The following is a 27,805-nucleotide window of genomic DNA, read 5'->3' on the forward strand; positions in this document are numbered from 1 at the left end:
GGCTTTCAGAGAGAGAAGTGAAAAAGCTTACGGCACCTGGGATTCACAGGCGGTCTTCCATCCAGGTATTAACCAGGCCCTGCTCTGCTTAGCTTCTGAGATCAGACGAGATCGGGCGGAACCAGAGAGGTATGGCCGTAAGCTGCTTTTCATCTTTTTCCTAATCCTTTAAAACGTGTCAAAGATAATCAGAAGTTTCTTTTTCTAAAATTGAAGCAGTTCTTAGCATTGGCAAGAGAGGTTCCTAAAACCTAAAGGGAACTTTACTTTTCTTCACTGGTAAATCTAACATGTTTGGTTAGCACCTGTATTTCAACGGCTAAATTACAAACAAAAGTATGCCAATTGTTAAATGTTGATCAACACTAATTTAGCAACCATGAAACGGAATCATGTTTGATAATATTGTCTAAATGCCTTTCATATCCAACGTTAAAACAACAATAAACATGCATCTCTTCAACAATGTGATATACTTTTTGTAATTTGTAGGTGTACAATCTGCGGCGCTCTGCAGCTTTCAGAGAGAAGTGAAAAAGCTTACGGCACCTGGGATTCCCAGGCGGTCTTCCATCCAGGTACTAACCAGGCCCTGGTCTGCTTAGCTTCCGAGATCAGACGAGATCGGGCGGAACCAGAGAGGTATGGCCGTAAGCTGCTTTTTATCTTTTTCCTAATCCTTTATAATGCGTCAAAAAATTATGTCACGCCTGCCGTTGGCATCTTTGTGTGGGTTAAATAAGGGTATGCAAAGAAGGCTGTGATATCCTATGCCGAAAATTGGATGGACTAGAGAAGACCCGCCCAGGAGTCCCAGCCAATCGGTGGATGGCCATTGCAGTCCCCGCCACCTCAAATGGCCTGACGATGGTATGGACGTAAGCCACCTTTCATCTTCTTCCTATTGCATCTCTTCTACAATGTGAAATACTTTTTACAATTGTGTAGGTGTACAATCTGCGGCGCTGGGCGGCTTTCGGAGAGAGAAGGGAAAAAGCTTACGGCACCTGGGATTCCCAGGCGGTCTTCCATCCAGGTACTAACCAGGCCCTGCTCTGCTTAGCTTCCGAGATCAGACGAGATCGGGCGGAACCAGAGAGGTATGGCCGTAAGCTGCTTTTTATCTTTTTCCTAATCCTTTATAATGCGTCAAAAAATTATGTCACGCCTGCCGTTGGCATCTTTGTGTGGGTTAAATAAGGGTATGCAAAGAAGGCTGTGATATCCTATGCCGAAAATTGGATGGACTAGAGAAGACCCGCCCAGGAGTCCCAGCCAATCGGTGGATGGCCATTGCAGTCCCCGCCACCTCAAATGGCCTGACGATGGTATGGACGTAAGCCACCTTTCATCTTCTTCCTATTGCATCTCTTCTACAATGTGAAATACTTTTTACAATTGTGTAGGTGTACAATCTGCGGCGCTGGGCGGCTTTCGGAGAGAGAAGTGAAAAAGCTTACGGCACCTGGGATTCTCAGGCGGTCTTCCATCCAGGTACTAACCAGGCCCTGCTCTGCTTAGCTTCCGAGATCAGACGAAATCGGGCGGAACCAGAGAGGTATGGCCGTAAGCTGCTTTTTATCTTTTTCCTAATCCTTTAAAACGTGTCAAAGATAATCAGAAGAGTTTCTTTTTCTAAAATTGAAGCAGTTCTTAGGATTGGCAAGAGAGGTTCCTAAAACCTGAAGGTAACTTTACTTTTCTTCACTGGCAATTCTAACATGTTGGGTTAGCACCTGTATTTCAACGGCTAAATTACAAACAAAAGTAGGCCAATTGTTAAATGTTGATCAACACTAATTTAGCAACCATGAAACGGAATCAATTTTGATGATATTGTCTAAGTTCCTTATATATCCAACGTTAAAACAACACTAAACATGCATCTCTTCGACAATGTGATATACTTTTTGTAATTTGTAGGTGTACAATCTGCGGCGCTCGGCGGCTTTCAGAGAGAAGTGAAAAAGCTTACGGCACCTGGGATTCCCAGGCGGTCTTCCATCCAGGTACTAACCAGGCCCTGCTCTGCTTAGCTTCCGAGATCAGACGAGATCGGGCGGAACCAGAGAGGTATGGCCGTAAGCTGCTTTTTATCTTTTTCCTAATCCTTTATAATGCGTCAAAAAATTATGTCACGCCTGCCGTTGGCATCTTTGTGTGGGTTAAATAAGGGTATGCAAAGAAGGCTGTGACATCCTATGCCGAAAATTGGATGGACTAGAGAAGACCCGCCCAGGAGTCCCAGCCAATCGGTGGATGGCCATTGCAGTCCCCGCCACCTCAAATGGCCTGACGATGGTATGGACGTAAGCCACCTTTCATCTTCTTCCTATTGCATCTCTTCTACAATGTGAAATACTTTTTACAATTGTGTAGGTGTACAATCTGCGGCGCTGGGCGGCTTTCGGAGAGAGAAGTGAAAAAGCTTACGGCACCCAGGCGGTCTTCCATCCAGGTACTAACCAGGCCCTGCTCTGCTTAGCTTCCGAGATCAGACGAGATCGGGCGGAACCAGAGAGGTATGGCCGTAAGCTGCTTTAATATCTTTTTCCTAATCCTTTAGAACGTGTCAAAGATAATCAGAAAAGTTTCTTTTTCTAAAATTGAAGCAGTTCTTAGGATTGGCAAGAGAGGTTCCTAAAACCTGAAGGTAACTTTACTTTTCTTCACTGGCAATTCTAACATGTTGGGTTAGCACCTGTATTTCACTGGCTAAATTACAAACAAAAGTATGCCAATTGTTAAATGTTGATCAACACTAATTTAGCAACCATGAAACGGAATCAATTTTGATGATATTGTCTAAGTTCCTTATATATCCAACGTTAAAACAACACTAAACATGCATCTCTTCGACAATGTGATGTACTTTTTGTAATTTGTAGGTGTACAATCTGCGGCGCTCGGCAGCTTTCAGAGAGAAGTGAAAAAGCTTACGGCACCTGGGATTCCCAGGCGGTCTTCCATCCAGGTACTAACCAGGCCCTGCTCTGCTTAGCTTCCGAGATCAGACGAGATCGGGCGGAACCAGAGAGGTATGGCCGTAAGCTGCTTTTTATCTTTTTCCTAATCCTTTAAAACGTGTCAAAGATAATCAGAAGAGTTTCTTTTTCTAAAATTGAAGCAGTTCTTAGGATTGGCAAGAGAGGTTCCTAAAACCTGAAGGTAACTTTACTTTTCTTCACTGGCAATTCTAACATGTTGGGTTAGCACCTGTATTTCAACGGCTAAATTACAAACAAAAGTAGGCCAATTGTTAAATGTTGATCAACACTAATTTAGCAACCATGAAACGGAATCAATTTTGATGATATTGTCTAAGTTCCTTATATATCCAACGTTAAAACAACACTAAACATGCATCTCTTCGACAATGTGATATACTTTTTGTAATTTGTAGGTGTACAATCTGCGGCGCTCGGCGGCTTTCAGAGAGAAGTGAAAAAGCTTACGGCACCTGGGATTCCCAGGCGGTCTTCCATCCAGGTACTAACCAGGCCCTGCTCTGCTTAGCTTCCGAGATCAGACGAGATCGGGCGGAACCAGAGAGGTATGGCCGTAAGCTGCTTTTTATCTTTTTCCTAATCCTTTATAATGCGTCAAAAAATTATGTCACGCCTGCCGTTGGCATCTTTGTGTGGGTTAAATAAGGGTATGCAAAGAAGGCTGTGACATCCTATGGCGAAAATTGGATGGACTAGAGAAGACCCGCCCAGGAGTCGCAGCCAATCGGTGGATGGCCATTGCAGTCCCCGCCACCTCAAATGGCCTGACGATGGTATGGACGTAAGCCACCTTTCATCTTCTTCCTATTGCATCTCTTCTACAATGTGATCAACTTTTTACAATTGTGTAGGTGTACAAGCTACGGCGCTGGGCGGCTTTCAGAGAGAGAAGTGAAAAAGCTTACGGCACCTGGGATTCACAGGCGGTCTTCCATCCAGGTATTAACCAGGCCCTGCTCTTCTTAGCTTCTGAGATCAGACGAGATCGGGCGGAACCAGAGAGGTATGGCCGTAAGCTGCTTTTCATCTTTTTCCTAATCCTTTAAAACGTGTCAAAGATAATCAGAAGTTTCTTTTTCTAAAATTGAAGCAGTTCTTAGCATTGGCAAGAGAGGTTCCTAAAACCTAAAGGGAACTTTACTTTTCTTCACTGGTAAATCTAACATGTTTGGTTAGCACCTGTATTTCAACGGCTAAATTACAAACAAAAGTATGCCAATTGTTAAATGTTGATCAACACTAATTTAGCAACCATGAAACGGAATCATGTTTGATAATATTGTCTAAATGCCTTTCATATCCAACGTTAAAACAACAATAAACATGCATCTCTTCAACAATGTGATATACTTTTTGTAATTTGTAGGTGTACAATCTGCGGCGCTCTGCAGCTTTCAGAGAGAAGTGAAAAAGCTTACGGCACCTGGGATTCCCAGGCGGTCTTCCATCCAGGTACTAACCAGGCCCTGGTCTGCTTAGCTTCCGAGATCAGACGAGATCGGGCGGAACCAGAGAGGTATGGCCGTAAGCTGCTTTTTATCTTTTTCCTAATCCTTTATAATGCGTCAAAAAATTATGTCACGCCTGCCGTTGGCATCTTTGTGTGGGTTAAATAAGGGTATGCAAAGAAGGCTGTGATATCCTATGCCGAAAATTGGATGGACTAGAGAAGACCCGCCCAGGAGTCCCAGCCAATCGGTGGATGGCCATTGCAGTCCCCGCCACCTCAAATGGCCTGACGATGGTATGGACGTAAGCCACCTTTCATCTTCTTCCTATTGCATCTCTTCTACAATGTGAAATACTTTTTACAATTGTGTAGGTGTACAATCTGCGGCGCTGGGCGGCTTTCGGAGAGAGAAGGGAAAAAGCTTACGGCACCTGGGATTCCCAGGCGGTCTTCCATCCAGGTACTAACCAGGCCCTGCTCTGCTTAGCTTCCGAGATCAGACGAGATCGGGCGGAACCAGAGAGGTATGGCCGTAAGCTGCTTTTTATCTTTTTCCTAATCCTTTATAATGCGTCAAAAAATTATGTCACGCCTGCCGTTGGCATCTTTGTGTGGGTTAAATAAGGGTATGCAAAGAAGGCTGTGATATCCTATGCCGAAATTTGGATGGACTAGAGAAGACCCGCCCAGGAGTCCCAGCCAATCGGTGGATGGCCATTGCAGTCCCCGCCACCTCAAATGGCCTGACGATGGTATGGACGTAAGCCACCTTTCATCTTCTTCCTATTGCATCTCTTCTACAATGTGAAATACTTTTTACAATTGTGTAGGTGTACAATCTGCGGCGCTGGGCGGCTTTCGGAGAGAGAAGTGAAAAAGCTTACGGCACCTGGGATTCTCAGGCGGTCTTCCATCCAGGTACTAACCAGGCCCTGCTCTGCTTAGCTTCCGAGATCAGACGAAATCGGGCGGAACCAGAGAGGTATGGCCGTACGCTGCTTTTTATCTTTTTCCTAATCCTTTAAAACGTGTCAAAGATAATCAGAAGAGTTTCTTTTTCTAAAATTGAAGCAGTTCTTAGGATTGGCAAGAGAGGTTCCTAAAACCTGAAGGTAACTTTACTTTTCTTCACTGGCAATTCTAACATGTTGGGTTAGCACCTGTATTTCAACGGCTAAATTACAAACAAAAGTAGGCCAATTGTTAAATGTTGATCAACACTAATTTAGCAACCATGAAACGGAATCAATTTTGATGATATTGTCTAAGTTCCTTATATATCCAACGTTAAAACAACACTAAACATGCATCTCTTCGACAATGTGATATACTTTTTGTAATTTGTAGGTGTACAATCTGCGGCGCTCGGCGGCTTTCAGAGAGAAGTGAAAAAGCTTACGGCACCTGGGATTCCCAGGCGGTCTTCCATCCAGGTACTAAGCAGGCCCTGCTCTGCTTAGCTTCCGAGATCAGACGAGATCGGGCGGAACCAGAGAGGTATGGCCGTAAGCTGCTTTTTATCTTTTTCCTAATCCTTTAGAACGTGTCAAAGATAATCAGAAGAGTTTCTTTTTCTAAAATTGAAGCAGTTCTTAGGATTGGCAAGAGAGGTTCCTAAAACCTGAAGGTAACTTTACTTTTCTTCACTGGCAATTCTAACATGTTGGGTTAGCACCTGTATTTCAACGGCTAAATTACAAACAAAAGTAGGCCAATTGTTAAATGTTGATCAACACTAATTTAGCAACCATGAAACGGAATCAATTTTGATGATATTGTCTAAGTTCCTTATATATCCAACGTTAAAACAACACTAAACATGCATCTCTTCGACAATGTGATGTACTTTTTGTAATTTGTAGGTGTACAATCTGCGGCGCTCGGCAGCTTTCAGAGAGAAGTGAAAAGCTTACGGCACCTGGGATTCCCAGGCGGTCTTCCATCCAGGTACTAACCAGGCCCTGCTCTGCTTAGCTTCCGAGATCAGACGAGATCGGGCGGAACCAGAGAGGTATGGCCGTAAGCTGCTTTTTATCTTTTTCCTAATCCTTTAAAACGTGTCAAAGATAATCAGAAGAGTTTCTTTTTCTAAAATTGAAGCAGTTCTTAGGATTGGCAAGAGAGGTTCCTAAAACCTGAAGGTAACTTTACTTTTCTTCACTGGCAATTCTAACATGTTGGGTTAGCACCTGTATTTCAACGGCTAAATTACAAACAAAAGTAGGCCAATTGTTAAATGTTGATCAACACTAATTTAGCAACCATGAAACGGAATCAATTTTGATGATATTGTCTAAGTTCCTTATATATCCAACGTTAAAACAACACTAAACATGCATCTCTTCGACAATGTGATATACTTTTTGTAATTTGTAGGTGTACAATCTGCGGCGCTCGGCGGCTTTCAGAGAGAAGTGAAAAAGCTTACGGCACCTGGGATTCCCAGGCGGTCTTCCATCCAGGTACTAACCAGGCCCTGCTCTGCTTAGCTTCCGAGATCAGACGAGATCGGGCGGAACCAGAGAGGTATGGCCGTAAGCTGCTTTTTATCTTTTTCCTAATCCTTTATAATGCGTCAAAAAATTATGTCACGCCTGCCGTTGGCATCTTTGTGTGGGTTAAATAAGGGTATGCAAAGAAGGCTGTGACATCCTATGCCGAAAATTGGATGGACTAGAGAAGACCCGCCCAGGAGTCCCAGCCAATCGGTGGATGGCCATTGCAGTCCCCGCCACCTCAAATGGCCTGACGATGGTATGGACGTAAGCCACCTTTCATCTTCTTCCTATTGCATCTCTTCTACAATGTGAAATACTTTTTACAATTGTGTAGGTGTACAATCTGCGGCGCTGGGCGGCTTTCGGAGAGAGAAGTGAAAAAGCTTACGGCACCCAGGCGGTCTTCCATCCAGGTACTAACCAGGCCCTGCTCTGCTTAGCTTCCGAGATCAGACGAGATCGGGCGGAACCAGAGAGGTATGGCCGTAAGCTGCTTTAATATCTTTTTCCTAATCCTTTAGAACGTGTCAAAGATAATCAGAAAAGTTTCTTTTTCTAAAATTGAAGCAGTTCTTAGGATTGGCAAGAGAGGTTCCTAAAACCTGAAGGTAACTTTACTTTTCTTCACTGGCAATTCTAACATGTTGGGTTAGCACCTGTATTTCACTGGCTAAATTACAAACAAAAGTATGCCAATTGTTAAATGTTGATCAACACTAATTTAGCAACCATGAAACGGAATCAATTTTGATGATATTGTCTAAGTTCCTTATATATCCAACGTTAAAACAACACTAAACATGCATCTCTTCGACAATGTGATGTACTTTTTGTAATTTGTAGGTGTACAATCTGCGGCGCTCGGCAGCTTTCAGAGAGAAGTGAAAAAGCTTACGGCACCTGGGATTCCCAGGCGGTCTTCCATCCAGGTACTAACCAGGCCCTGCTCTGCTTAGCTTCCGAGATCAGACGAGATCGGGCGGAACCAGAGAGGTATGGCCGTAAGCTGCTTTTTATCTTTTTCCTAATCCTTTAAAACGTGTCAAAGATAATCAGAAGAGTTTCTTTTTCTAAAATTGAAGCAGTTCTTAGGATTGGCAAGAGAGGTTCCTAAAACCTGAAGGTAACTTTACTTTTCTTCACTGGCAATTCTAACATGTTGGGTTAGCACCTGTATTTCAACGGCTAAATTACAAACAAAAGTAGGCCAATTGTTAAATGTTGATCAACACTAATTTAGCAACCATGAAACGGAATCAATTTTGATGATATTGTCTAAGTTCCTTATATATCCAACGTTAAAACAACACTAAACATGCATCTCTTCGACAATGTGATATACTTTTTGTAATTTGTAGGTGTACAATCTGCGGCGCTCGGCAGCTTTCAGAGAGAAGTGAAAAAGCTTACGGCACCTGGGATTCCCAGGCGGTCTTCCATCCAGGTACTAACCAGGCCCTGCTCTGCTTAGCTTCCGAGATCAGACGAGATCGGGCGGAACCAGAGAGGTATGGCCGTAAGCTGCTTTTTATCTTTTTCCTAATCCTTTAAAACGTGTCAAAGATAATCAGAAGAGTTTCTTTTTCTAAAATTGAAGCAGTTCTTAGGATTGGCAAGAGAGGTTCCTAAAACCTGAAGGTAACTTTACTTTTCTTCACTGGCAATTCTAACATGTTGGGTTAGCACCTGTATTTCAACGGCTAAATTACAAACAAAAGTATGCCAATTGTTAAATGTTGATCAACACTAATTTAGCAACCATGAAACGGAATCATGTTTGATAATATTGTCTAAATGCCTTTCATATCCAACGTTAAAACAACAATAAACATGCATCTCTTCGACAATGTGATATACTTTTTGTAATTTGTAGGTGTACAATCTGCGGCGCTCTGCAGCTTTCAGAGAGAAGTGAAAAAGCTTACGGCACCTGGGATTCCCAGGCGGTCTTCCATCCAGGTACTAACCAGGCCCTGGTCTGCTTAGCTTCCGAGATCAGACGAGATCGGGCGGAACCAGAGAGGTATGGCCGTAAGCTGCTTTTTATCTTTTTCCTAATCCTTTATAATGCGTCAAAAAATTATGTCACGCCTGCCGTTGGCATCTTTGTGTGGGTTAAATAAGGGTATGCAAAGAAGGCTGTGACATCCTATGGCGAAAATTGGATGGACTAGAGAAGACCCGCCCAGGAGTCCCAGCCAATCGGTGGATGGCCATTGCAGTCCCCGCCACCTCAAATGGCCTGACGATGGTATGGACGTAAGCCACCTTTCATCTTCTTCCTATTGCATCTCTTCTACAATGTGATCAACTTTTTACAATTGTGTAGGTGTACAAGCTACGGCGCTGGGCGGCTTTCAGAGAGAGAAGTGAAAAAGCTTACGGCACCTGGGATTCCCAGGCGGTCTTCCATCCAGGTACTAACCAGGCCCTGCTCTGCTTAGCTTCCGAGATCAGACGAGATCGGGCGGAACCAGAGAGGTATGGCCGTAAGCTGCTTTTCATCTTTTTCCTAATCCTTTAAAACGTGTCAAAGATAATCAGAAGTTTCTTTTTCTAAAATTGAAGCAGTTCTTAGCATTGGCAAGAGAGGTTCCTAAAACCTAAAGGGAACTTTACTTTTCTTCACTGGTAAATCTAACATGTTTGGTTAGCACCTGTATTTCAACGGCTAAATTACAAACAAAAGTATGCCAATTGTTAAATGTTGATCAACACTAATTTAGCAACCATGAAACGGAATCATGTTTGATAATATTGTCTAAATGCCTTTCATATCCAACGTTAAAACAACAATAAACATGCATCTCTTCAACAATGTGATATACTTTTTGTAATTTGTAGGTGTACAATCTGCGGCGCTCTGCAGCTTTCAGAGAGAAGTGAAAAAGCTTACGGCACCTGGGATTCCCAGGAGGTCTTCCATCCAGGTACTAACCAGGCCCTGCTCTGCTTAGCTTCCGAGATCAGACGAGATCGGGCGGAACCAGAGAGGTATGGCCGTAAGCTGCTTTTTATCTTTTTCCTAATCCTTTATAATGCGTCAAAAAATTATGTCACGCCTGCCGTTGGCATCTTTGTGTGGGTTAAATAAGGGTATGCAAAGAAGGCTGTGACATCCTATGGCGAAAATTGGATGGACTAGAGAAGACCCGCCCAGGAGTCCCAGCCAATCGGTGGATGGCCATTGCAGTCCCCGCCACCTCAAATGGCCTGACGATGGTATGGACGTAAGCCACCTTTCATCTTCTTCCTATTGCATCTCTTCTACAATGTGATCAACTTTTTACAATTGTGTAGGTGTACAAGCTACGGCGCTGGGCGGCTTTCAGAGAGAGAAGTGAAAAAGCTTACGGCACCTGGGATTCCCAGGCGGTCTTCCATCCAGGTACTAACCAGGCCCTGCTCTGCTTAGCTTCCGAGATCAGACGAGATCGGGCGGAACCAGAGAGGTATGGCCGTAAGCTGCTTTTCATCTTTTTCCTAATCCTTTAAAACGTGTCAAAGATAATCAGAAGTTTCTTTTTCTAAAATTGAAGCAGTTCTTAGCATTGGCAAGAGAGGTTCCTAAAACCTGAAGGGAACTTTACTTTTCTTCACTGGTAAATCTAACATGTTTGGTTAGCACCTGTATTTCAACGGCTAAATTACAAACAAAAGTATGCCAATTGTTAAATGTTGATCAACACTAATTTAGCAATCATGAAACGGAATCATTTTGGATAATATTGTCTAATTTCCTTTCATATGCAACGTTAAAACAACACTAAACATGCATCTCTTCAACAATGTGATATACTTTTTGTAATTTGTAGGTGTACAATCTGCGGCGCTCTGCAGCTTTCAGAGAGAAGTGAAAAAGCTTACGGCACCTGGGATTCCCAGGCGGTCTTCCATCCAGGTACTAACCAGGCCCTGCTCTGCTTAGCTTCCGAGATCAGATGAGATCGGGCGGAACCAGAGAGGTATGGCCGTAAGCTGCTTTTCATCTTTTTCCTAATCCTTTAAAACGTGTCAAAGATAATCAGAAGTTTCTTTTTCTAAAATTGAAGCAGTTCTTAGCATTGGCAAGAGAGGTTCCTAAAACCTAAAGGGAACTTTACTTTTCTTCACTGGTAAATCTAACATGTTTGGTTAGCACCTGTATTTCAACGGCTAAATTACAAACAAAAGTATGCCAATTGTTAAATGTTGATCAACACTAATTTAGCAACCATGAAACGGAATCATGTTTGATAATATTGTCTAAATGCCTTTCATATCCAACGTTAAAACAACAATAAACATGCATCTCTTCAACAATGTGATATACTTTTTGTAATTTGTAGGTGTACAATCTGCGGCGCTCTGCAGCTTTCAGAGAGAAGTGAAAAAGCTTACGGCACCTGGGATTCCCAGGCGGTCTTCCATCCAGGTACTAAGCAGGCCCTGGTCTGCTTAGCTTCCGAGATCAGACGAGATCGGGCGGAACCAGAGAGGTATGGCCGTAAGCTGCTTTTTATCTTTTTCCTAATCCTTTATAATGCGTCAAAAAATTATGTCACGCCTGCCGTTGGCATCTTTGTGTGGGTTAAATAAGGGTATGCAAAGAAGGCTGTGACATCCTATGGCGAAAATTGGATGGACTAGAGAAGACCCGCCCAGGAGTCCCAGCCAATCGGTGGATGGCCATTGCAGTCCCCGCCACCTCAAATGGCCTGACGATGGTATGGACGTAAGCCACCTTTCATCTTCTTCCTATTGCATCTCTTCTACAATGTGATCAACTTTTTACAATTGTGTAGGTGTACAAGCTACGTCGCTGGGCGGCTTTCAGAGAGAGAAGTGAAAAAGCTTACGGCACCTGGGATTCCCAGGCGGTCTTCCATCCAGGTACTAACCAGGCCCTGCTCTGCTTAGCTTCCGAGATCAGACGAGATCGGGCGGAACCAGAGAGGTATGGCCGTAAGCTGCTTTTAAACTTTTTCCTAATCCTTTAAAACGTGTCAAAGATAATCAGAAGTTTCTTTTTCTAAAATTGAAGCAGTTCTTAGCATTGGCAAGAGAGGTTCCTAAAACCTAAAGGGAACTTTACTTTTCTTCACTGGTAAATCTAACATGTTTGGTTAGCACCTGTATTTCAACGGCTAAATTACAAACAAAAGTATGCCAATTGTTAAATGTTGATCAACACTAATTTAGCAACCATGAAACGGAATCATGTTTGATAATATTGTCTAAATGCCTTTCATATCCAACGTTAAAACAACAATAAACATGCATCTCTTCAACAATGTGATATACTTTTTGTAATTTGTAGGTGTACAATCTGCGGCGCTCTGCAGCTTTCAGAGAGAAGTGAAAAAGCTTACGGCACCTGGGATTCCCAGGCGGTCTTCCATCCAGGTACTAACCAGGCCCTGGTCTGCTTAGCTTCCGAGATCAGACGAGATCGGGCGGAACCAGAGAGGTATGGCCGTAAGCTGCTTTTTATCTTTTTCCTAATCCTTTATAATGCGTCAAAAAATTATGTCACGCCTGCCGTTGGCATCTTTGTGTGGGTTAAATAAGGGTATGCAAAGAAGGCTGTGACATCCTATGGCGAAAATTGGATGGACTAGAGAAGACCCGCCCAGGAGTCCCAGCCAATCGGTGGATGGCCATTGCAGTCCCCGCCACCTCAAATGGCCTGACGATGGTATGGACGTAAGCCACCTTTCATCTTCTTCCTATTGCATCTCTTCTACAATGTGATCAACTTTTTACAATTGTGTAGGTGTACAAGCTACGGCGCTGGGCGGCTTTCAGAGAGAGAAGTGAAAAAGCTTACGGCACCTGGGATTCCCAGGCGGTCTTCCATCCAGGTACTAACCAGGCCCTGCTCTGCTTAGCTTCCGAGATCAGACGAGATCGGGCGGAACCAGAGAGGTATGGCCGTAAGCTGCTTTTCATCTTTTTCCTAATCCTTTAAAACGTGTCAAAGATAATCAGAAGTTTCTTTTTCTAAAATTGAAGCAGTTCTTAGCATTGGCAAGAGAGGTTCCTAAAACCTAAAGGGAACTTTACTTTTCTTCACTGGTAAATCTAACATGTTTGGTTAGCACCTGTATTTCAACGGCTAAATTACAAACAAAAGTATGCCAATTGTTAAATGTTGATCAACACTAATTTAGCAACCATGAAACGGAATCATGTTTGATAATATTGTCTAAATGCCTTTCATATCCAATGTTAAAACAACAATAAACATGCATCTCTTCAACAATGTGATATACTTTTTGTAATTTGTAGGTGTACAATCTGCGGCGCTCTGCAGCTTTCAGAGAGAAGTGAAAAAGCTTACGGCACCTGGGATTCCCAGGCGGTCTTCCATCCAGGTACTAACCAGGCCCTGCTCTGCTTAGCTTCCGAGATCAGACGAGATCGGGCGGAACCAGAGAGGTATGGCCGTAAGCTGCTTTTTATCTTTTTCCTAATCCTTTATAATGCGTCAAAAAATTATGTCACGCCTGCCGTTGGCATCTTTGTGTGGGTTAAATAAGGGTATGCAAAGAAGGCTGTGACATCCTATGGCGAAAATTGGATGGACTAGAGAAGACCCGCCCAGGAGTCCCAGCCAATCGGTGGATGGCCATTGCAGTCCCCGCCACCTCAAATGGCCTGACGATGGTATGGACGTAAGCCACCTTTCATCTTCTTCCTATTGCATCTCTTCTACAATGTGATCAACTTTTTACAATTGTGTAGGTGTACAAGCTACGGCGCTGGGCGGCTTTCAGAGAGAGAAGTGAAAAAGCTTACGGCACCTGGGATTCCCAGGCGGTCTTCCATCCAGGTACTAACCAGGCCCTGCTCTGCTTAGCTTCCGAGATCAGACGAGATCGGGCGGAACCAGAGAGGTATGGCCGTAAGCTGCTTTTCATCTTTTTCCTAATCCTTTAAAACGTGTCAAAGATAATCAGAAGTTTCTTTTTCTAAAATTGAAGCAGTTCTTAGCATTGGCAAGAGAGGTTCCTAAAACCTGAAGGGAACTTTACTTTTCTTCACTGGTAAATCTAACATGTTTGGTTAGCACCTGTATTTCAACGGCTAAATTACAAACAAAAGTATGCCAATTGTTAAATGTTGATCAACACTAATTTAGCAATCATGAAACGGAATCATTTTGGATAATATTGTCTAATTTCCTTTCATATGCAACGTTAAAACAACACTAAACATGCATCTCTTCAACAATGTGATATACTTTTTGTAATTTGTAGGTGTACAATCTGCGGCGCTCTGCAGCTTTCAGAGAGAAGTGAAAAAGCTTACGGCACCTGGGATTCCCAGGCGGTCTTCCATCCAGGTACTAACCAGGCCCTGCTCTGCTTAGCTTCCGAGATCAGATGAGATCGGGCGGAACCAGAGAGGTATGGCCGTAAGCTGCTTTTCATCTTTTTCCTAATCCTTTAAAACGTGTCAAAGATAATCAGAAGTTTCTTTTTCTAAAATTGAAGCAGTTCTTAGCATTGGCAAGAGAGGTTCCTAAAACCTAAAGGGAACTTTACTTTTCTTCACTGGTAAATCTAACATGTTTGGTTAGCACCTGTATTTCAACGGCTAAATTACAAACAAAAGTATGCCAATTGTTAAATGTTGATCAACACTAATTTAGCAACCATGAAACGGAATCATGTTTGATAATATTGTCTAAATGCCTTTCATATCCAACGTTAAAACAACAATAAACATGCATCTCTTCAACAATGTGATATACTTTTTGTAATTTGTAGGTGTACAATCTGCGGCGCTCTGCAGCTTTCAGAGAGAAGTGAAAAAGCTTACGGCACCTGGGATTCCCAGGCGGTCTTCCATCCAGGTACTAAGCAGGCCCTGGTCTGCTTAGCTTCCGAGATCAGACGAGATCGGGCGGAACCAGAGAGGTATGGCCGTAAGCTGCTTTTTATCTTTTTCCTAATCCTTTATAATGCGTCAAAAAATTATGTCACGCCTGCCGTTGGCATCTTTGTGTGGGTTAAATAAGGGTATGCAAAGAAGGCTGTGACATCCTATGGCGAAAATTGGATGGACTAGAGAAGACCCGCCCAGGAGTCCCAGCCAATCGGTGGATGGCCATTGCAGTCCCCGCCACCTCAAATGGCCTGACGATGGTATGGACGTAAGCCACCTTTCATCTTCTTCCTATTGCATCTCTTCTACAATGTGATCAACTTTTTACAATTGTGTAGGTGTACAAGCTACGTCGCTGGGCGGCTTTCAGAGAGAGAAGTGAAAAAGCTTACGGCACCTGGGATTCCCAGGCGGTCTTCCATCCAGGTACTAACCAGGCCCTGCTCTGCTTAGCTTCCGAGATCAGACGAGATCGGGCGGAACCAGAGAGGTATGGCCGTAAGCTGCTTTTCAACTTTTTCCTAATCCTTTAAAACGTGTCAAAGATAATCAGAAGTTTCTTTTTCTAAAATTGAAGCAGTTCTTAGCATTGGCAAGAGAGGTTCCTAAAACCTAAAGGGAACTTTACTTTTCTTCACTGGTAAATCTAACATGTTTGGTTAGCACCTGTATTTCAACGGCTAAATTACAAACAAAAGTATGCCAATTGTTAAATGTTGATCAACACTAATTTAGCAACCATGAAACGGAATCATGTTTGATAATATTGTCTAAATGCCTTTCATATCCAACGTTAAAACAACAATAAACATGCATCTCTTCAACAATGTGATATACTTTTTGTAATTTGTAGGTGTACAATCTGCGGCGCTCTGCAGCTTTCAGAGAGAAGTGAAAAAGCTTACGGCACCTGGGATTCCCAGGCGGTCTTCCATCCAGGTACTAACCAGGCCCTGGTCTGCTTAGCTTCCGAGATCAGACGAGATCGGGCGGAACCAGAGAGGTATGGCCGTAAGCTGCTTTTTATCTTTTTCCTAATCCTTTATAATGCGTCAAAAAATTATGTCACGCCTGCCGTTGGCATCTTTGTGTGGGTTAAATAAGGGTATGCAAAGAAGGCTGTGACATCCTATGGCGAAAATTGGATGGACTAGAGAAGACCCGCCCAGGAGTCCCAGCCAATCGGTGGATGGCCATTGCAGTCCCCGCCACCTCAAATGGCCTGACGATGGTATGGACGTAAGCCACCTTTCATCTTCTTCCTATTGCATCTCTTCTACAATGTGATCAACTTTTTACAATTGTGTAGGTGTACAAGCTACGGCGCTGGGCGGCTTTCAGAGAGAGAAGTGAAAAAGCTTACGGCACCTGGGATTCCCAGGCGGTCTTCCATCCAGGTACTAACCAGGCCCTGCTCTGCTTAGCTTCCGAGATCAGACGAGATCGGGCGGAACCAGAGAGGTATGGCCGTAAGCTGCTTTTCATCTTTTTCCTAATCCTTTAAAACGTGTCAAAGATAATCAGAAGTTTCTTTTTCTAAAATTGAAGCAGTTCTTAGCATTGGCAAGAGAGGTTCCTAAAACCTGAAGGGAACTTTACTTTTCTTCACTGGTAAATCTAACATGTTTGGTTAGCACCTGTATTTCAACGGCTAAATTACAAACAAAAGTATGCCAATTGTTAAATGTTGATCAACACTAATTTAGCAATCATGAAACGGAATCATTTTGGATAATATTGTCTAATTTCCTTTCATATGCAACGTTAAAACAACACTAAACATGCATCTCTTCAACAATGTGATATACTTTTTGTAATTTGTAGGTGTACAATCTGCGGCGCTCTGCAGCTTTCAGAGAGAAGTGAAAAAGCTTACGGCACCTGGGATTCCCAGGCGGTCTTCCATCCAGGTACTAACCAGGCCCTGCTCTGCTTAGCTTCCGAGATCAGATGAGATCGGGCGGAACTAGAGAGGTATGGCCGTAAGCTGCTTTTCATCTTTTTCCTAATCCTTTAAAACGTGTCAAAGATAATCAGAAGTTTCTTTTTCTAAAATTGAAGCAGTTCTTAGCATTGGCAAGAGAGGTTCCTAAAACCTAAAGGGAACTTTACTTTTCTTCACTGGTAAATCTAACATGTTTGGTTAGCACCTGTATTTCAACGGCTAAATTACAAACAAAAGTATGCCAATTGTTAAATGTTGATCAACACTAATTTAGCAACCATGAAACGGAATCATGTTTGATAATATTGTCTAAATGCCTTTCATATCCAACGTTAAAACAACAATAAACATGCATCTCTTCAACAATGTGATATACTTTTTGTAATTTGTAGGTGTACAATCTGCGGCGCTCTGCAGCTTTCAGAGAGAAGTGAAAAAGCTTACGGCACCTGGGATTCCCAGGCGGTCTTCCATCCAGGTACTAACCAGGCCCTGGTCTGCTTAGCTTCCGAGATCAGACGAGATCGGGCGGAACCAGAGAGGTATGGCCGTAAGCTGCTTTTTATCTTTTTCCTAATCCTTTATAATGCGTCAAAAAATTATGTCACGCCTGCCGTTGGCATCTTTGTGTGGGTTAAATAAGGGTATGCAAAGAAGGCTGTGACATCCTATGGCGAAAATTGGATGGACTAGAGAAGACCCGCCCAGGAGTCCCAGCCAATCGGTGGATGGCCATTGCAGTCCCCGCCACCTCAAATGGCCTGACGATGGTATGGACGTAAGCCACCTTTCATCTTCTTCCTATTGCATCTCTTCTACAATGTGATCAACTTTTTACAATTGTGTAGGTGTACAAGCTACGGCGCTGGGCGGCTTTCAGAGAGAGAAGTGAAAAAGCTTACGGCACCTGGGATTCCCAGGCGGTCTTCCATCCAGGTACTAACCAGGCCCTGCTCTGCTTAGCTTCCGAGATCAGACGAGATCGGGCGGAACCAGAGAGGTATGGCCGTAAGCTGCTTTTCATCTTTTTCCTAATCCTTTAAAACGTGTCAAAGATAATCAGAAGTTTCTTTTTCCAAAATTGAAGCAGTTCTTAGCATTGGCAAGAGAGGTTCCTAAAACCTAAAGGGAACTTTACTTTTCTTCACTGGTAAATCTAACATGTTTGGTTAGCACCTGTATTTCAACGGCTAAATTACAAACAAAAGTATGCCAATTGTTAAATGTTGATCAACACTAATTTAGCAACCATGAAACGGAATCATGTTTGATAATATTGTCTAAATGCCTTTCATATCCAACGTTAAAACAACAATAAACATGCATCTCTTCAACAATGTGATATACTTTTTGTAATTTGTAGGTGTACAATCTGCGGCGCTCTGCAGCTTTCAGAGAGAAGTGAAAAAGCTTACGGCACCTGGGATTCCCAGGCGGTCTTCCATCCAGGTACTAACCAGGCCCTGGTCTGCTTAGCTTCCGAGATCAGACGAGATCGGGCGGAACCAGAGAGGTATGGCCGTAAGCTGCTTTTTATCTTTTTCCTAATCCTTTATAATGCGTCAAAAAATTATGTCACGCCTGCCGTTGGCATCTTTGTGTGGGTTAAATAAGGGTATGCAAAGAAGGCTGTGACATCCTATGGCGAAAATTGGATGGACTAGAGAAGACCCGCCCAGGAGTCCCAGCCAATCGGTGGATGGCCATTGCAGTCCCCGCCACCTCAAATGGCCTGACGAGGGTATGGACGTAAGCCACCTTTCATCTTCTTCCTATTGCATCTCTTCTACAATGTGATCAACTTTTTACAATTGTGTAGGTGTACAAGCTACGGCGCTGGGCGGCTTTCAGAGAGAGAAGTGAAAAAGCTTACGGCACCTGGGATTCCCAGGCGGTCTTCCATCCAGGTACTAACCAGGCCCTGCTCTGCTTAGCTTCCGAGATTTTTTTTTTTTTTTTTTATCTTTTATTATCAAAAATACAAAAAATACATTACATTTGTTTTTTCACACTCATACACCCACGCAACACATATTTATCATATCATATTACATCATATCATATTACAATTACAGACCCAGGAGTTTAATTCTCAATTAGAAATAGAAGACGAGCCCCTGCCCTTCTACAACTTCACCCATCGCTGTCTTATTTAAAAAATGCTCCGAGACCCATTCTTTCCTACAGACATACAGCAGTCTAATGTGTGCTTTTAACATATTCTTGTACAACTCCAAAATGCTTACAGTCTTTCCTTCGTACAGTGCATAATTTCTCCTCAGGATTACTGCGTGCCTGGCAAATGCAAGGAGTGTATTCACTTGGGCTTCAGCCCCTCCTTTACTTTTTTTGGGCATGCCAAAAAGCCATATCCAGTCCCAGTCTTTCAGACTCTCTTCATTTACACCACATTGATTGCATAACATTCTGCGCACATATATCTGCAAACTTTTTAGGGCTGGACATTCAAGTGTGAGATGTTCCAAAGTCTCGTCCTCTAGCCCACACACCGCACAAGTCCTTTCAAATTTGTCTCTGTATATTTGATGGAGGACGATGCTTGTGAAAATCCGCCTGTGCCTCAGTTTGAATTCTGTGTTGAAAACTGAATGTGGGATAAATGGGACGTTTAGGTTCCCCCAGATTGTCTGGATTTCTTTTTTTGGAAACATGCTTGCCCATCTTGGTTCTGATGCTGGTTTCTTGACCAGTTTTCTAATTAGAATGTTGTAGATTACCTTTGTTTTTATTTGTGTAACTGGGATATTCTTTCCATTGTGGCACAGAATAAAGTTCACCCCGTCGCCCTGCCCTTTGCTGTTACTGCGCATCAATGTTTGCCATTCCTTGCAAATACATTTATTAACTCTCAACCCAATTTCCGCTATCTGTTTCTTCTTAAAAAACACCCCCGCTCTGTTCAAGATCGCTAATGCTTTCCCACAATCAAAACCCAACTTACCCCCTCTCCCGTCGGCCCCCCCCAGTGTCGTCAGGCCTGCCTCACGGAGCGGCTTGGACGCCAGGGGCCTGCCTTTGTGCAAGAAGAAAGGTGAGTTGAGGATCGGTAACAGCATCACCTGCTCTCTGTATTCCATGTCCGGTCTGAGGTGGGGCAGAAACTTGTCCCAGGCCTCCAACATTTCCCGGTAGAAACCTGGAAACCCTAACCCAGAAACATTTCTTGGAGCAAAAGCAAACAGGTTGTAGTTATTCTTCTCACCGTACTCTGTCAGGAGGGTCGCCAGGTTGTCTTTCCATGGATGTTGCCTTCTCAGGTCAAGAAATTTCCCAATTAGCTTAACCCTCAGAGCATCTCTTTTGGCTCTGAGGTCAATCAGATCTAGACCCCCCTCCCTTTTGCTAGCGATTAGCGTCCTGCGGGCGATTGTATTGCCCTTCCTCTTCCACAAGAATGAGGAAATCACTGCATTAATTGAATCTGAAGCCCAATTCGGCATCTCGCAAGACCCCAAAATGTAGTTAACTTTTGACAATACTAGCGCATTAGATATGATTACCTTCCCTCTTAGGTTCAGGCCCCTGGCGTACCACAGGTTACATATGTTTTTAATTTTCTCAATAATTTCTGTCCAGGTTTTGTCCCTGGCGCCTTCTTCATTTTCCCCTATATATACCCCAAGTACTTTCCTCACGTCTTGTACTATTTTGAACCCCCATTTGTTATCCAGAGCTTCGTCTTTATTAAAAACCATTAATTCAGTTTTTGTCATGTTGATTTTTGCCCCTGAGGCGACTCCGAATTCCTCCATGTGCTCCATGATGTGGTCAATGCTTTTTGTATCCTTAACACAAATGTTGATGTCATCAGCATATTGGATTATTTTAATTTCCCTGCCTTTACTAGTTTTCACTCCATCTATTCTCTTATCCTCCACTAGCATCAATGCCAGGGGTTCTGCCACAAGGCTGTAGAGCATAGCGGACAACGGGCATCCCTGTCTGACCGCCCTTTTCAACTCAACAGGCTCGGTGAGGGCCCCGTTGACCCTGACTCTACTTTTTGCTTCAGCATATAATAATTTCACCCAGTTTATAAATTCCCCCCCGAACCCATACGCCTTTAGTGCTTCCCAAAGGAATCGATGTTCTACCCTGTCAAAGGCCTTTTCCAGATCGATTCCCAGCAGATAGCCCCCTTCTTTTTTCATGATCCTGACTAGGTCTTTTATCAGGATGATGTTGTCATGTATATCTCTACCAGGTATGCTATATGTTTGCGTATCCATAATTATTGTCTTAATCACTTTTTTTAGTCTGTTTGCCAATACTTTTGCTAATATTTTATAATCTGTATTTAAAACACTGATTGGTCTATAATTTCCCAGTTTGTCCCTAGTACCTTTATTTTTATAGATCAAGGTAATTATCCCCTCTGTGAACGTTTCAGGCATGCTTTGGCTTAATTGCATTTCATTATATACAGTTAACAGGACCGGAGCAAACAGGTCAGGGAACCTTTGATATAATTCGGCAGTTAGCCCATCCTTTCCTGGACTCTTGTTCCTGTTTAGATTTTTGATGGCCACTTCTATTTCCTCTACCCGGATTGGCTGCTCACAAAAGGTTTTATCTTCTTCTTGTAGCTGTTTTGTGATATGATTCGTTATTTTTGTAATCTGTGCATTCTGCGGATTTTGGTCAGTATACAATTCTTTGTAGTAATTAAAGACAGTTGCCATAATTTCCTCCTTGTCCTCAATCACAGATTTATTGTCGTTCTCCAGTTGCCTAATATGCTGTCTTTCTTGGGCTGTTTTCTCCAATCCTAAAAAGAACGCTGTGCTCTTTTCTCCTTCTAATAGATGCTGTGCCCTACTCCTAATGGCTGCCCCCTTACATCTTTTTGCTTCCATCTCGTCCAATTTAGCTTTGTAGAGTTCATATTTCTCGCTGGTATGAGTTTCATCGGTTTCTGCCTGTTCTATTTCTATCCTTAACAAGTTGTTTAACATTCTTTCTTCAATCCTTTCTTCCCATCTTTTTTTTTTACAATAATTTATGCTTATTTTTTTAATCCTAAGTTTAGCGTCCTCCCAATAATTTGTCTTTTCTTCTACATATTTAATATCCGTAGCTATATTGTTTAACTCTGTCTCTATTCTTTGTTTGTACTTATCGTCCCGTAGGATGCTATTGTTTAGACACCATAATCCCCTTCCCCTCTCCATTTTGTCCCCAAGTGTCATATTAAGTTGAGCGTGATCACTCAATATATTAAACTTATATTTAATATCTACTATATGTTTAACTCTCCCCGAGGCGACCAGCGCCAGATCTATCCTAGACTGTTTTAATTTGCCCATGACCACTTGCCGCCTCGAAAACCCTCTACTCCTAGGGTTGAAAACCCTCCATGCATCTATCATATTGTTTCCTGTGATTATATTTTTTAAGGTTCTCCTACTCATGTCGCTGTTATATTTATTATTAATTGATACGTCATTGTTAGTTAGGGCGACGTTAAAGTCTCCCATGATTATCGTTTCCACAGTTATCCATTTTTCTAGTTTCTGGAAGAAAGTATTCCTCTCCTCGCCAATATTTGGGGCGTATATATTAATTATTCTGATTGGTTCTGCCTTATAAATCACCTCTATTATAATGCATCTGCCTTCACTATCTTTAAAAATTTCCCTATACCCACTGATGTTTTCTGGGCCGATCAAAATGGCCACCCCACATGACCTTGCGGTCCCCTCACTTGAGAAGACCGTCCCTTTCCATTGCTTTGCACATGTATCTACCCAGTTTGTGTCCCAGTTTGTTTCTTGTAGGCAAACAACATCCACATAACTGTTCTGCATTAGTACCTCATTCATTTTCTGGGTATTCCTACAGCTGTTTATATTTTGTGACGCCAGGGTCAGGGACAGGGAAATCATTATAAAGAGCAGTTGCATTAAATTCCTATTTCTTCTTTGTCATCTTCTTCTTCGCTTTCGTCGACCAAACGTTGTGTCTTTTCCTCACCTCTTTTGCTTCATTTGTAAAGTCCATGTCCGATTCTTCAGATGGCTCCGACAACTGCATTGTCTGCGGCCCCGGCTCGCCTTCTCGCCCCTCCTCCACGTCCAGGGAGGACTCTACCTCCACCTGCCTGGCCGATCTCCTCAGCTTCTGCTGTACCGGCTGGACTGCCTGTGCCGGCTCCGTCTCCGTTTCTCCCACCTGCACCTCATCCACTGCATCTTTTCCCGGTTCACCGCCCGGCTCTCCTATCTCCTCTGGTCCCTCGACCGTCTTCGGCCCACTGGTTGCGGTGGTCTGGTGCCGGTCCTCCTCCACTGGCCCCACCGCGCTGCTCTCCTGGATCACCACCGTGCTGCTGTCACCGTGCTCCTCACCCCCTTGCTCTCCCTTCCTCTCCAGATCCGATTCGCTTGACCCAGCTTGACTCATCTCCTCTTCACTCACGTTACATATGCATCTTTCTACTTCATTTTTACATAGGGCACACCTTGTCTGTCTCTTTTGTACACACTCTCTTGCGTAGTGGCCCTGCACACCACACTGGTGGCACATGAATTCTGGGCAGTCTCTGAGGATGTGTCCCGGCTGCATGCACATTCTGCATACTCGAACTTGTTTGTCATGAATGACTCTGAAGTACTCTGCTCCCAACGCCGTGTTAAATTTTGTGGAGTATGGAAGTGACTGAATATGTTGGTTGAACTTCACTCTCACAAACCTTGTCCCATCGGCCACCTTGGTGCCCGGCCACATTCTTCTTTTGATCGGGGACACCGCCGAAACTCCCCATGTTAGCAGTTTGGCTATGATCTCCGAGTCCTCAATGTAATATGGCAGATTTAGGAACGATACTACCAGCTCATCGTTGGTAATTTCACTGACGTGAGCAGTGGCGCCATTAATTTTAAAACCTTCCATGAGTCTCTCTTTTCCCTTCGGGTGGCTCATGGTAGCCTCATATTTGTTGGGGCCTAACACCCGGCAGGCCATAAGACCTCCGCACAGCCCACGGATGCAGCTCATCATTTCCATTATTGGTATGGTATCCTCCCCCTCCATCTCCACTCTCACCGTCAAGCTCTGGTTTCTTTTCCTTTCTTCCTCTCTGGTATTTCTCTCCTCGCTCTCGTTTACGCTTGCCATAAACCTTCTTTTGTCGTCCTCCGTTATCTTGGTCTGTGCTGGTTTGGTCGGCTGGTCTGCCATATTTAATAAAATAAAAATAGACGAAAAACGCCCCTTTCTACCAAAGTGGGGGATATCTAAAAAAGGAGTTTCCCCCCAGGCAGTACAGTACTGCTGGGGGTACTAAACGTCTCAAAGGACAACAAAAAACGCTTAAAGCATCCAAATATAAGCCCAAACAGAGGTGAAAAAGAGAGCCCCTACAAGGAGCCGTGTGGCAAACAAATCTGGTCTACTGGCACTTCCTGCTACCGGCAATGGGCGGAGCCTTCGGTCGTGATCAGACGAGATCGGGCGGAACCAGAGAGGTATGGCCGTAAGCTGCTTTTTATCTTTTTCCTAATCCTTTATAATGCGTCAAAAAATTATGTCACGCCTGCCGTTGGCATCTTTGTGTGGGTTAAATAAGGGTATGCAAAGAAGGCTGTGACATCCTATGGCGAAAATTGGATGGACTAGAGAAGACCCGCCCAGGAGTCCCAGCCAATCGGTGGATGGCCATTGCAGTCCCCGCCACCTCAAATGGCCTGACGAGGGTATGGACGTAAGCCACCTTTCATCTTCTTCCTATTGCATCTCTTCTACAATGTGATCAACTTTTTACAATTGTGTAGGTGTACAAGCTACGGCGCTGGGCGGCTTTCAGAGAGAGAAGTGAAAAAGCTTACGGCACCTGGGATTCCCAGGCGGTCTTCCATCCAGGTACTAACCAGGCCCTGCTCTGCTTAGCTTCCGAGATCAGACGAGATCGGGCGGAACCAGAGAGGTATGGCCGTAAGCTGCTTTTTATCTTTTTCCTAATCCTTTATAATGCGTCAAAAAATTATGTCACGCCTGCCGTTGGCATCTTTGTGTGGGTTAAATAAGGGTATGCAAAGAAGGCTGTGACATCCTATGGCGAAAATTGGATGGACTAGAGAAGACCCGCCCAGGAGTCCCAGCCAATCGGTGGATGGCCATTGCAGTCCCCGCCACCTCAAATGGCCTGACGAGGGTATGGACGTAAGCCACCTTTCATCTTCTTCCTATTGCATCTCTTCTACAATGTGATCAACTTTTTACAATTGTGTAGGTGTACAAGCTACGGCGCTGGGCGGCTTTCAGAGAGAGAAGTGAAAAAGCTTACGGCACCTGGGATTCCCAGGCGGTCTTCCATCCAGGTACTAACCAGGCCCTGCTCTGCTTAGCTTCCGAGATCAGACGAGATCGGGCGGAACCAGAGAGGTATGGCCGTAAGCTGCTTTTCATCTTTTTCCTAATCCTTTAAAACGTGTCAAAGATAATCAGAAGTTTCTTTTTCTAAAATTGAAGCAGTTCTTAGCATTGGCAAGAGAGGTTCCTAAAACCTGAAGGGAACTTTACTTTTCTTCACTGGTAAATCTAACATGTTTGGTTAGCACCTGTATTTCAACGGCTAAATTACAAACAAAAGTATGCCAATTGTTAAATGTTGATCAACACTAATTTAGCAATCATGAAACGGAATCATTTTGGATAATATTGTCTAATTTCCTTTCATATGCAACGTTAAAACAACACTAAACATGCATCTCTTCAACAATGTGATATACTTTTTGTAATTTGTAGGTGTACAATCTGCGGCGCTCTGCAGCTTTCAGAGAGAAGTGAAAAAGCTTACGGCACCTGGGATTCCCAGGCGGTCTTCCATCCAGGTACTAACCAGGCCCTGGTCTGCTTAGCTTCCGAGATCAGACGAGATCGGGCGGAACCAGAGAGGTATGGCCGTAAGCTGCTTTTTATCTTTTTCCTAATCCTTTATAATGCGTCAAAAAATTATGTCACGCCTGCCGTTGGCATCTTTGTGTGGGTTAAATAAGGGTATGCAAAGAAGGCTGTGACATCCTATGGCGAAAATTGGATGGACTAGAGAAGACCCGCCCAGGAGTCCCAGCCAATCGGTGGATGGCCATTGCAGTCCCCGCCACCTCAAATGGCCTGACGATGGTATGGACGTAAGCCACCTTTCATCTTCTTCCTATTGCATCTCTTCTACAATGTGATCAACTTTTTACAATTGTGTAGGTGTACAAGCTACGTCGCTGGGCGGCTTTCAGAGAGAGAAGTGAAAAAGCTTACGGCACCTGGGATTCCCAGGCGGTCTTCCATCCAGGTACTAACCAGGCCCTGCTCTGCTTAGCTTCCGAGATCAGACGAGATCGGGCGGAACCAGAGAGGTATGGCCGTAAGCTGCTTTTCAACTTTTTCCTAATCCTTTAAAACGTGTCAAAGATAATCAGAAGTTTCTTTTTCTAAAATTGAAGCAGTTCTTAGCATTGGCAAGAGAGGTTCCTAAAACCTAAAGGGAACTTTACTTTTCTTCACTGGTAAATCTAACATGTTTGGTTAGCACCTGTATTTCAACGGCTAAATTACAAACAAAAGTATGCCAATTGTTAAATGTTGATCAACACTAATTTAGCAACCATGAAACGGAATCATGTTTGATAATATTGTCTAAATGCCTTTCATATCCAACGTTAAAACAACAATAAACATGCATCTCTTCAACAATGTGATATACTTTTTGTAATTTGTAGGTGTACAATCTGCGGCGCTCTGCAGCTTTCAGAGAGAAGTGAAAAAGCTTACGGCACCTGGGATTCCCAGGCGGTCTTCCATCCAGGTACTAACCAGGCCCTGCTCTGCTTAGCTTCCGAGATCAGACGAGATCGGGCGGAACCAGAGAGGTATGGCCGTAAGCTGCTTTATATCTTTTTCCTAATCCTTTATAATGCGTCAATGAATTATGACACGCCTGCCGTTGGCATCTTTGTGTGGGTTAAATAAGGGTATGCAAAGAAGGCTGTGACATCCCATGCCGAAAATTGGATGGACTAGAGAAGACCCGCCCAGGGGTCCCAGCCAATCGGTGAATGGCCATTGCAGTCCCCGCCACCTCAAATGGCCTGACGATGGTATGGACGTAAGCCACCTTTCATCTTCTTCCTATTGCATCTCTTCTACAATGTGAAATTTTTTTTACAATTGTGTAGGTGTACAATCTACGGCGCTGGGCGGCTTTCAGAGAGAGAAGTGAAAAAGCTTACGGCACCTGGGATTCCCAGGCGGTCTTCCATCCAGGTACTAACCAGGCCCTGCTCTGCTTAGCTTCCGAGATCAGACGAGATCGGGCGGAACCAGAGAGGTATGGCCGTAAGCTGCTTTTCATCTTTTTCCTAATCCTTTAAAACGTGTCAAAGTTAATCAGAAGTTTCTTTTTCTAAAATTGAAGCAGTTCTTAGCATTGGCAAGAGAGGTTCCTAAAGCCTGAAGGTAACTTTACTTTTCTTCACTGGCAATTCTAACATGTTGGGTTAGCACCTGTATTTCAACGGCTAAATTACAAACAATAGTATGCCAATCGTAAATGTTGATCAACACTGATTTAGCAATCATGAAACGGAATCTTTTTGGATAATATTGTCTAATTTCCTTTCATATCCAACGTTAAAACAGGTGTTCAATCTGCCGCGCTCGGCGGCTTTCGGAGAGAGAAGTGAAAAAGCTTACGGCACCTGGGATTCCCAGGCGGTCTTCCATCCAGGTACTTACCAGGCCCTGCTCTGCTTAGCTTCCGAGATCAGACGAGATCGGGCGGAACCAGAGAGGTATGGCCGTAAGCTGCTTTTCATCTTTTTCCTAATCCTTTAAAACGTGTCAAAGTTAATCAGAAGTTTCTTTTTCTAAAATTGAAGTAGTTCTTAGCATTGGCAAGAGAGGTTCCTAAAGCCTGAAGGTAACTTTACTTTTCTTCACTGGCAATTCTAACATGTTTGGTTAGCACCTGTATTTCAACGGCTAAATTACAAACAATAGTATGCCAATCGTAAAT

At 43.6% G+C, this 27,805-nt stretch overlaps 41 non-coding genes and 4 pseudogenes across 41 annotated transcripts; all 45 read right to left on the reverse strand.

Annotated features, from left to right (window-relative positions):
- Positions 1-24: 24 nt before the first annotated feature.
- On the reverse strand, positions 25-143 carry LOC134124357 (5S ribosomal RNA; annotated as a pseudogene).
- A 394-nt stretch (positions 144-537) lies between these two features.
- On the reverse strand, positions 538-656 carry LOC134124315 (5S ribosomal RNA). Its single transcript, XR_009955769.1, has one exon. It is a non-coding gene; the product is annotated as a 5S ribosomal RNA (ribosomal RNA).
- Positions 657-995: 339 nt separating this feature from the next.
- LOC134124224 (5S ribosomal RNA) lies at positions 996-1,114 on the reverse strand. The gene has a single exon (XR_009955678.1). It is a non-coding gene; the product is annotated as a 5S ribosomal RNA (ribosomal RNA).
- Positions 1,115-1,453: 339 nt separating this feature from the next.
- LOC134124336 (5S ribosomal RNA) lies at positions 1,454-1,572 on the reverse strand. Its single transcript, XR_009955790.1, has one exon. It is a non-coding gene; the product is annotated as a 5S ribosomal RNA (ribosomal RNA).
- A 396-nt stretch (positions 1,573-1,968) lies between these two features.
- On the reverse strand, positions 1,969-2,087 carry LOC134124225 (5S ribosomal RNA). Its single transcript, XR_009955679.1, has one exon. It is a non-coding gene; the product is annotated as a 5S ribosomal RNA (ribosomal RNA).
- A 339-nt stretch (positions 2,088-2,426) lies between these two features.
- On the reverse strand, positions 2,427-2,536 carry LOC134124364 (5S ribosomal RNA; annotated as a pseudogene).
- Positions 2,537-2,933: 397 nt separating this feature from the next.
- Positions 2,934-3,052, reverse strand: LOC134124226 (5S ribosomal RNA). The gene has a single exon (XR_009955680.1). It is a non-coding gene; the product is annotated as a 5S ribosomal RNA (ribosomal RNA).
- Positions 3,053-3,448: 396 nt separating this feature from the next.
- On the reverse strand, positions 3,449-3,567 carry LOC134124227 (5S ribosomal RNA). Its single transcript, XR_009955681.1, has one exon. It is a non-coding gene; the product is annotated as a 5S ribosomal RNA (ribosomal RNA).
- Positions 3,568-3,906: 339 nt separating this feature from the next.
- On the reverse strand, positions 3,907-4,025 carry LOC134124358 (5S ribosomal RNA; annotated as a pseudogene).
- Positions 4,026-4,419: 394 nt separating this feature from the next.
- Positions 4,420-4,538, reverse strand: LOC134124316 (5S ribosomal RNA). The gene has a single exon (XR_009955770.1). It is a non-coding gene; the product is annotated as a 5S ribosomal RNA (ribosomal RNA).
- A 339-nt stretch (positions 4,539-4,877) lies between these two features.
- On the reverse strand, positions 4,878-4,996 carry LOC134124228 (5S ribosomal RNA). Its single transcript, XR_009955682.1, has one exon. It is a non-coding gene; the product is annotated as a 5S ribosomal RNA (ribosomal RNA).
- Positions 4,997-5,335: 339 nt separating this feature from the next.
- On the reverse strand, positions 5,336-5,454 carry LOC134124353 (5S ribosomal RNA). The gene has a single exon (XR_009955807.1). It is a non-coding gene; the product is annotated as a 5S ribosomal RNA (ribosomal RNA).
- A 396-nt stretch (positions 5,455-5,850) lies between these two features.
- LOC134124310 (5S ribosomal RNA) lies at positions 5,851-5,969 on the reverse strand. Its single transcript, XR_009955764.1, has one exon. It is a non-coding gene; the product is annotated as a 5S ribosomal RNA (ribosomal RNA).
- A 395-nt stretch (positions 5,970-6,364) lies between these two features.
- LOC134124230 (5S ribosomal RNA) lies at positions 6,365-6,483 on the reverse strand. The gene has a single exon (XR_009955684.1). It is a non-coding gene; the product is annotated as a 5S ribosomal RNA (ribosomal RNA).
- Positions 6,484-6,879: 396 nt separating this feature from the next.
- Positions 6,880-6,998, reverse strand: LOC134124231 (5S ribosomal RNA). The gene has a single exon (XR_009955685.1). It is a non-coding gene; the product is annotated as a 5S ribosomal RNA (ribosomal RNA).
- A 339-nt stretch (positions 6,999-7,337) lies between these two features.
- On the reverse strand, positions 7,338-7,447 carry LOC134124365 (5S ribosomal RNA; annotated as a pseudogene).
- Positions 7,448-7,844: 397 nt separating this feature from the next.
- LOC134124232 (5S ribosomal RNA) lies at positions 7,845-7,963 on the reverse strand. Its single transcript, XR_009955686.1, has one exon. It is a non-coding gene; the product is annotated as a 5S ribosomal RNA (ribosomal RNA).
- Positions 7,964-8,359: 396 nt separating this feature from the next.
- On the reverse strand, positions 8,360-8,478 carry LOC134124233 (5S ribosomal RNA). Its single transcript, XR_009955687.1, has one exon. It is a non-coding gene; the product is annotated as a 5S ribosomal RNA (ribosomal RNA).
- A 396-nt stretch (positions 8,479-8,874) lies between these two features.
- Positions 8,875-8,993, reverse strand: LOC134124317 (5S ribosomal RNA). Its single transcript, XR_009955771.1, has one exon. It is a non-coding gene; the product is annotated as a 5S ribosomal RNA (ribosomal RNA).
- Positions 8,994-9,332: 339 nt separating this feature from the next.
- On the reverse strand, positions 9,333-9,451 carry LOC134124234 (5S ribosomal RNA). Its single transcript, XR_009955688.1, has one exon. It is a non-coding gene; the product is annotated as a 5S ribosomal RNA (ribosomal RNA).
- Positions 9,452-9,845: 394 nt separating this feature from the next.
- LOC134124366 (5S ribosomal RNA) lies at positions 9,846-9,964 on the reverse strand. The gene has a single exon (XR_009955812.1). It is a non-coding gene; the product is annotated as a 5S ribosomal RNA (ribosomal RNA).
- Positions 9,965-10,303: 339 nt separating this feature from the next.
- Positions 10,304-10,422, reverse strand: LOC134124235 (5S ribosomal RNA). Its single transcript, XR_009955689.1, has one exon. It is a non-coding gene; the product is annotated as a 5S ribosomal RNA (ribosomal RNA).
- A 394-nt stretch (positions 10,423-10,816) lies between these two features.
- On the reverse strand, positions 10,817-10,935 carry LOC134124157 (5S ribosomal RNA). Its single transcript, XR_009955610.1, has one exon. It is a non-coding gene; the product is annotated as a 5S ribosomal RNA (ribosomal RNA).
- Positions 10,936-11,329: 394 nt separating this feature from the next.
- On the reverse strand, positions 11,330-11,448 carry LOC134124348 (5S ribosomal RNA). Its single transcript, XR_009955802.1, has one exon. It is a non-coding gene; the product is annotated as a 5S ribosomal RNA (ribosomal RNA).
- A 339-nt stretch (positions 11,449-11,787) lies between these two features.
- Positions 11,788-11,906, reverse strand: LOC134124236 (5S ribosomal RNA). The gene has a single exon (XR_009955690.1). It is a non-coding gene; the product is annotated as a 5S ribosomal RNA (ribosomal RNA).
- A 394-nt stretch (positions 11,907-12,300) lies between these two features.
- On the reverse strand, positions 12,301-12,419 carry LOC134124318 (5S ribosomal RNA). The gene has a single exon (XR_009955772.1). It is a non-coding gene; the product is annotated as a 5S ribosomal RNA (ribosomal RNA).
- Positions 12,420-12,758: 339 nt separating this feature from the next.
- Positions 12,759-12,877, reverse strand: LOC134124237 (5S ribosomal RNA). Its single transcript, XR_009955691.1, has one exon. It is a non-coding gene; the product is annotated as a 5S ribosomal RNA (ribosomal RNA).
- Positions 12,878-13,271: 394 nt separating this feature from the next.
- On the reverse strand, positions 13,272-13,390 carry LOC134124238 (5S ribosomal RNA). Its single transcript, XR_009955692.1, has one exon. It is a non-coding gene; the product is annotated as a 5S ribosomal RNA (ribosomal RNA).
- A 339-nt stretch (positions 13,391-13,729) lies between these two features.
- Positions 13,730-13,848, reverse strand: LOC134124239 (5S ribosomal RNA). Its single transcript, XR_009955693.1, has one exon. It is a non-coding gene; the product is annotated as a 5S ribosomal RNA (ribosomal RNA).
- Positions 13,849-14,242: 394 nt separating this feature from the next.
- Positions 14,243-14,361, reverse strand: LOC134124263 (5S ribosomal RNA). The gene has a single exon (XR_009955716.1). It is a non-coding gene; the product is annotated as a 5S ribosomal RNA (ribosomal RNA).
- A 394-nt stretch (positions 14,362-14,755) lies between these two features.
- Positions 14,756-14,874, reverse strand: LOC134124349 (5S ribosomal RNA). The gene has a single exon (XR_009955803.1). It is a non-coding gene; the product is annotated as a 5S ribosomal RNA (ribosomal RNA).
- A 339-nt stretch (positions 14,875-15,213) lies between these two features.
- LOC134124241 (5S ribosomal RNA) lies at positions 15,214-15,332 on the reverse strand. The gene has a single exon (XR_009955695.1). It is a non-coding gene; the product is annotated as a 5S ribosomal RNA (ribosomal RNA).
- Positions 15,333-15,726: 394 nt separating this feature from the next.
- Positions 15,727-15,845, reverse strand: LOC134124320 (5S ribosomal RNA). The gene has a single exon (XR_009955774.1). It is a non-coding gene; the product is annotated as a 5S ribosomal RNA (ribosomal RNA).
- Positions 15,846-16,184: 339 nt separating this feature from the next.
- Positions 16,185-16,303, reverse strand: LOC134124242 (5S ribosomal RNA). Its single transcript, XR_009955696.1, has one exon. It is a non-coding gene; the product is annotated as a 5S ribosomal RNA (ribosomal RNA).
- A 394-nt stretch (positions 16,304-16,697) lies between these two features.
- On the reverse strand, positions 16,698-16,816 carry LOC134124298 (5S ribosomal RNA). The gene has a single exon (XR_009955751.1). It is a non-coding gene; the product is annotated as a 5S ribosomal RNA (ribosomal RNA).
- Positions 16,817-17,210: 394 nt separating this feature from the next.
- On the reverse strand, positions 17,211-17,329 carry LOC134124321 (5S ribosomal RNA). Its single transcript, XR_009955775.1, has one exon. It is a non-coding gene; the product is annotated as a 5S ribosomal RNA (ribosomal RNA).
- Positions 17,330-17,668: 339 nt separating this feature from the next.
- LOC134124243 (5S ribosomal RNA) lies at positions 17,669-17,787 on the reverse strand. Its single transcript, XR_009955697.1, has one exon. It is a non-coding gene; the product is annotated as a 5S ribosomal RNA (ribosomal RNA).
- A 394-nt stretch (positions 17,788-18,181) lies between these two features.
- LOC134124322 (5S ribosomal RNA) lies at positions 18,182-18,300 on the reverse strand. The gene has a single exon (XR_009955776.1). It is a non-coding gene; the product is annotated as a 5S ribosomal RNA (ribosomal RNA).
- A 6,313-nt stretch (positions 18,301-24,613) lies between these two features.
- Positions 24,614-24,732, reverse strand: LOC134124244 (5S ribosomal RNA). Its single transcript, XR_009955698.1, has one exon. It is a non-coding gene; the product is annotated as a 5S ribosomal RNA (ribosomal RNA).
- A 339-nt stretch (positions 24,733-25,071) lies between these two features.
- On the reverse strand, positions 25,072-25,190 carry LOC134124245 (5S ribosomal RNA). Its single transcript, XR_009955699.1, has one exon. It is a non-coding gene; the product is annotated as a 5S ribosomal RNA (ribosomal RNA).
- A 394-nt stretch (positions 25,191-25,584) lies between these two features.
- On the reverse strand, positions 25,585-25,703 carry LOC134124323 (5S ribosomal RNA). The gene has a single exon (XR_009955777.1). It is a non-coding gene; the product is annotated as a 5S ribosomal RNA (ribosomal RNA).
- A 339-nt stretch (positions 25,704-26,042) lies between these two features.
- Positions 26,043-26,161, reverse strand: LOC134124246 (5S ribosomal RNA). The gene has a single exon (XR_009955700.1). It is a non-coding gene; the product is annotated as a 5S ribosomal RNA (ribosomal RNA).
- A 394-nt stretch (positions 26,162-26,555) lies between these two features.
- On the reverse strand, positions 26,556-26,674 carry LOC134124247 (5S ribosomal RNA). Its single transcript, XR_009955701.1, has one exon. It is a non-coding gene; the product is annotated as a 5S ribosomal RNA (ribosomal RNA).
- Positions 26,675-27,013: 339 nt separating this feature from the next.
- On the reverse strand, positions 27,014-27,132 carry LOC134124248 (5S ribosomal RNA). The gene has a single exon (XR_009955702.1). It is a non-coding gene; the product is annotated as a 5S ribosomal RNA (ribosomal RNA).
- Positions 27,133-27,476: 344 nt separating this feature from the next.
- LOC134124295 (5S ribosomal RNA) lies at positions 27,477-27,595 on the reverse strand. Its single transcript, XR_009955748.1, has one exon. It is a non-coding gene; the product is annotated as a 5S ribosomal RNA (ribosomal RNA).
- Positions 27,596-27,805: the final 210 nt, after the last annotated feature.

Source organism: Pungitius pungitius, unplaced genomic scaffold, assembly GCF_949316345.1.
Source record: "Pungitius pungitius unplaced genomic scaffold, fPunPun2.1 scaffold_49, whole genome shotgun sequence".
NCBI lineage: Eukaryota > Metazoa > Chordata > Actinopteri > Perciformes > Gasterosteidae > Pungitius > Pungitius pungitius.